Source organism: Rhododendron vialii, chromosome 2a, assembly GCF_030253575.1.
Source record: "Rhododendron vialii isolate Sample 1 chromosome 2a, ASM3025357v1".
NCBI classification, from domain to species: Eukaryota; Viridiplantae; Streptophyta; class Magnoliopsida; order Ericales; family Ericaceae; genus Rhododendron; species Rhododendron vialii.
The window spans coordinates 3,453,063-3,459,062 of record NC_080558.1 but is presented as its reverse complement, the minus strand read 5'-3'; positions in this window follow the sequence as shown (position 1 = coordinate 3,459,062).

Here is a 6,000-nt window from a genome sequence, read left to right as displayed (position 1 = left end):
GTTTTGGTATACAAGTAGGGAGAGATTTTTAAGTGTCGAGCGGGTATATCCTACGTGGTACTCACTTGGCGCATCTGAGTAGTTTAATATATTTTTGGACGGCTCAGATTGAAACATTCTCGCTCCTTTCATTCCAACATTTTTCCTCTCCTTTTTCTCTCTTCAAATCTGAGCCGTTCAAACACGGAATGAACGGCTCAGATACGCGAGCATACACTACGTTGTATTCACTCAGCACTGAAATTTTTTTCACTAGTAGGAGTAATTTATTACTCTTGTCTAGGGAAAGGTATAATGGATCATTTAAACACACACACTACCCAAACTCCTAGTCAGCCCAGTTTACGCAAGCCTAAGAGTCTCACCACTAAAGAGTGGCACCACGACAGAGGGCCCAAGAGGCCTGCACGAGAGGTCAAGCACTCAAATCACAACAGGTAGGTGAGACTTGGTTGCTTTGGAGGATAGCAAGAGGGTAATTTTACATAGCAACTCACTTAGTAAATTGCTGACTAGATATTGCCTAGGTGACTTAGGGTGTTCGGATAAATAAGCCAAAACGGCTTATTTTTTGTCTTTATTCAAATTTTTTTCGTATCACTTGGCTTATTGTCATTTTTTTGGGGATTATTGCATCCTCATGACAAGAGGAATCTAAAAAGTAAAAAATTTTGACCGAAATCCAATTTTTTTTTAATAAAGACGAAAGTAGATCAATAAGCCAATTTTTTCGTCTTTATTCAAAAAAATTAGATTTCGGTCAAAATTTTTTACTTTTTAGATTCCTCTTGTCGTGAGGATGCAATAATCTCCAAAAAAATGACAATAAGCCAAGTGATACGAAAAAAATTTGAATAAGGACAAAAAATAAGCCACTGTGGCTTATTTATCCGAACGGGCCCTTAGTATGTAGAATTACCTTTTTGCCCTTCTCCAAAGTTTATTACTCCTGTCAAAACTAAAAAAGTGTTCCGCCCAAAGAGGCTGCAAACGAACCGAACACGAGCCGCTTGAAGTTTGACTTGTTAAGAGTTCGGCTCGGTTCGATGGCTTGGCTCGAGTTGGTGATCAATCCGAGCACGAGTTTTAAACGGATCGGATAAACGAGTCGAGTTCAACACTCTAATAAAACTCTGCTCGGCTCAAAAAAGCTTGACTCATTTATGATCGAGCTCGAGTTTTAGATTCATTTAGTAGACGAGTAGAACTCGAACACTATAAAGTTTAGCTCGGCTCATCTGCACACCTATGTGTACGGGTCACACCTTGATTACTAATTAGTTCCGGAGTAACAACTTCAGAGTCGGGAAGTCCATTTAAAATTGGCAAAAAATTCCTTATGAACGGCCCGGCTCCAAATCCAAAGAGGTTAATACTATTTAGAAGATTTTGAATTTAAATTTCAGAATAAATCTTTTAAGTCTTGACCACCGAACCAGCCAAATGTTAGTTGAGAAATTGGAGCTAGAACTAAAACAGGGGTATAATCGGATGGTGTAGTTTTTTTGCTTTTGTTAATTGCGTTTGGGTATTGGATTGGTTGAGGGAAGATTCTTTTTCCACAACCGAATGTTCTTCTCATGCGATCGGACCCCGCGTGAGTTCGAATTCCATTTTCAGTGAAATTACAGATCAGGACATTGAATAACTTGAACAAAAGCCTAACCGTATGCGTGTTTTTTTTTTAGCAAAGTTATTCACTCGCATCAAACAACTCTGAACGCAGTTATGTTTAGAGTTATATTTAAGATTATGTATGTCGACTCTTTGTTTCCTTTTAGTCCTAGGTAACTAGGTAAGATGGTGGTGAGTTAGTTTATTGTTAGTCGGATCAATGTCGATTCTTTTGCTTAATTAAAGATTCTACTATTGTGATTATATTGGATCGTTTAACCATGTATTCTTTAGTCTTTTAAGGATGTAAAATACAATTATTCAAGATCATTAAGGGGTGTTTTCAGTAATGAAAATTTATAAATTTTTATTTGTGATTGAGGTAGTGAATAAGTTGTTGAGAAATGTCAAAATGTTTCTGGTAATGAATAAATTGTTGATGGGTTTGTGAGTAGAGTTACTATAGCAAAAAAAGTTTTTATTGACAAATTTTATATTAATGGAAACGATATGGTAAAATGCTGAAACTTTTTTTTGTGAATGGAAATAAAATGGTAAAATGTGTTAAGTTTTTTGTAATTTTTGTTAGTGAAAACACCCCTAACTAATTAACTTGATTAATTTAGAGCCATTCATGATCATTTACTTGTTTTTCTTTTCTTTTCTTTCTTTGTGACGACTCATTATATTGTGCAAGACAATATCGAAATATTTATTGTGGTTTTTATGATGAGAAAAACCAATTCATGGGTTTATTGGCTGCTATTTGGCATTGGGTGTATTGAGATCAAAATCTTTCTTTTGGAAATGGTCCAACCCATTATGGACCGTCTTTTCAGATTGAGGAATCCAGGGTGTGAAACCAAAAAGTATGAAGAATAGGTTGTTGAAAGCCATGAAGAGAGAGAGAGAGAGAGAGAGAGAAGAGAATAGTACTTCAGAAGAAAAATAAACGAGAAAGTTGAACTGAACACAGCTGCTATTCCCCCCTTGACACACACCCCCGGCCCCACCTTCCCTTTTCCGGAATTACCCCCGCCTCTCTCTCTCTCTCTTCCTTTTCTTTCTTTCTTTCTTTTTTTTCCTTTTCTTTCCGGTTTGAATTTTTTTTTCATTTTATTTCATTTTATTTCTTTTTAGTTTGAATTTTTTTTCCTTTAATAATAGGTTCAAGTCTATTTCTAGGCTTTGTAAAGTAATTAAGAAAAAAAAAGTGTTTCAATTGATCATATTTATACGACTGTTTTATTTTTCTTTTTTTGTCCTTTATAGATTAAAAAATATAGTTACAAAAATAAGTGTTTCAATTTTCAATCCGTTTAAACCATTGCAAAGATGTTATTTTTTTGATCATTTCATCTTAAATGGTCGTAATAAATTTTTGGTTCCAATGTCTTTTCAATAGACATTCTAAGAGAGTCTTAAAACTAAAAAATAAGTCTTAGGGTGTTTTGTTGAAAGGCCTTAAAAAGATATGAGTAATTAAATAAAGAAATAAATTAAAATAATATGATCAGAATAAAAAAATCTTCACACCCGTTCAAACGCATTAAAAATTGAAGCACTTAATTTTTTAACCATATTTTTAATATATATAAACGGTCTAAAAAAATTAAGTGCTTAAATTTTCACTCCGTTTGAATCGGTGCAAAGATCTTGTCAATATAATCAGAATAACAAGATTTTTGCACCGATTAAAACGGAGTGAAAATTTGAGCACTTAAGTTTTTTTAGACCGTTTATATATATTAAAAAATATGGTTAAAAAATTAAGTACTTCAATTTTTAATACATTTGAACGGGTGTGAAGATCTTTTTATTTTGATCATATTATTCTAAAGAGACATAATCAAATTTTGTCTCTAGGACTCTCATAATTACATTTCTGCTCCATAGAATTGCAAATTGATGATGAGAATTTTTTTTTAACCCAAACGTTGCCATTTAGGGGTAGCAGAGCCCAGGGAATTAAAATGGCGGAGGGAGGTAATTAAAAGGGCTGAGGGAGGGTAAAAGCGGAAAAAGAGTGTGGGACCGGGAGGGGTGTGGTGTAGGGGGGGGGGGGGGGGGGGGGGTGGGAAAAGCAATTTACATACTCCAGCCGCGGATCAAAAAAAAAAACATATACTCTATCCATCCCAAATTCTTTATCCGATCCGCAAAACGGAGTGTTGAAAATAATACAATTTTTTCAAGAAAAAATTTAAACTTTTTTCACAAATTAAAAATACTCATTGATATCTAGTAAGTTGTTGGAAAACTTTTGATTTTTTTTTTTGCAAAAATTGTATTATTTTTAACACTCCGTTTTGCGGACCGGACAAAGAATTTGGGACAGATGGAGTATTTTACATATATCTTCTAATCTTTTTTATCTCTCTTTTCTTGAATTCCTAAAAGGAAAAAAGTGGAAGATGGAAATAAAATCAATCATTCTACCATCACTCGTTTCATACATAGTAAGAGCATCTCCAGCCTTGACCCATTATTTTGACCTTCAAAATTTTCTCTTCTCCAATGTTAAATCCTTATTTTTACCCAATTTTAATGTTTTTTTTTAATAATGTTTTTCCCTCAAACTTTGAATCAAAATGCCACGTTTGTTTGTAGATAGTAAAAAAAAGAAGGTGAAACGAAGTGTTGAGAAAAAAATGTTTTGATTTGGGTCTCTCCTCGTTTAGTTAAGAAATAAGGTAAAATTTAAAAAGCATAGACGAAAACAACGCTATTCGAGTTAAATTTTAGTGTTTTTATTCAAATTTTGAATTGAGTAGAAAGAATTGTATCTATTAGAGGTGTCCAATGGGTCGTGCCGTGCCAGCACGATCCGTTTAACTTCATACTAACTGTACTTCGTGCCGTGCCGTGCCAGTCCGTTTACTGTATTTACTTAAATCGTGTCGTGCTGTGCCGTGCCGTTTGTCAATCGTGTCGTGCCGTGCCGACCCATTTACTTAAATCGTGTCGTGCCATGCCATTTGCCAATCATGTCGTGTCGTGCCAGTCCATTTCTGAAATCGTGTCGTGTCGTGTCGGCTCATTTTCTGAAATCGTGTCGTGTCGTGCCGGCCCATTTTCTGAAATCGTGTCGTGTTGTGCCATTTTCAATCGTGTCGTGTCGTGCCGGCCCGTTTTCTTAAATCATGTCGTGTTGTGCCGACCCGTGTTCTTAAATCGTGTCGTGCCGTTTTCAATCGTGTTAAGATGTGCCGGCCCGTTTACTTAATCGTGTCGTGTCGGATCGAGCCATGCCGTTTTAGTCTGCCCTAACATGTGTGGGTTGATTTAAAGCATAACTAATCTTGCATCAGACATGCAACCATTGTATACATTTGGTTTTTTGACATATTGAAAACTCAGCGACATTGGGCAGGTGGTAGAGTTGGTCCATCATCATCCAAGTCAGGGTGTAAACCCTCGTTGTCAAAATGAATATTTTCAGGATTCATCTCCTATAAAAAATTGAAAACAAAACAGAACCTAGGGACTTAGGTTCAAGTTTGATGCCATTCAATGCGTTCATTTTATTGGATCCCATGATTAAAAACTAAGCACAATAAAATGAACGCATTGAATGGTATCAATCATCGTGATTGCGTTGCGATTGTGTAACTACTGCTTGATGGTTCCGTTTTTATATAATAGAACTATATATTATATACTAATTTTTCAAATATATAACTCAAGTTAATTGGTGGTATGGTGGTTTGTTTGTGTATGAAAGAACTTAGGGACTTAGGTTCAAGTTCTGGTCCAGCTAATCTCTTTTGTTTTTTTTCCCCTTTTATTTCTACTATGTATTTTTTTCTTATTTTTTGTTTGAGATTTTTTTTTCTTATTTCTCGAAAGATCTGATTATGAGGTAAATAATATACGACTCTTGCACATTTCCTTTCGTATTAAATTACTCTTGAACCAGAAATATTTTGATAAGTTTTTTTAATTTTACTTGTTATCTTGTAATTTTAAATTTACAAACCAGTTGTCCAAAAGTCTATTCACTAACAAAAACAAAAGAAATTTTTTTTACCAAATAAAATTTGATAAATCTTTAAAGGTAAAAAAATGATTTTTTAAAAACATGATTTTTTTAAGAATTTTTTTCTTAAAATTAAATATCTTAGTTGTTTACATTTAAATTAAATATTTTTTACCGAATAGAAATTGTTTACATATTTTAAATTATAAAAAAATGCCATTTGGTTCTTTTTTTTCAGTGCTGTGCCCGTGCTTGTGCTTGTGCAAGGCTAGAACCGTGTCGTGCCGTGCCGTTCCTGTCCACTTTTCGTACCCGTGCCCGTGTCGTGCCGTGCCATGCCAAGCCAACTTTTGTGTCGTGCCCGTGCTGTACTGCTCACTTCCGTGCCCGTGCCGTGCCGTGCCCCA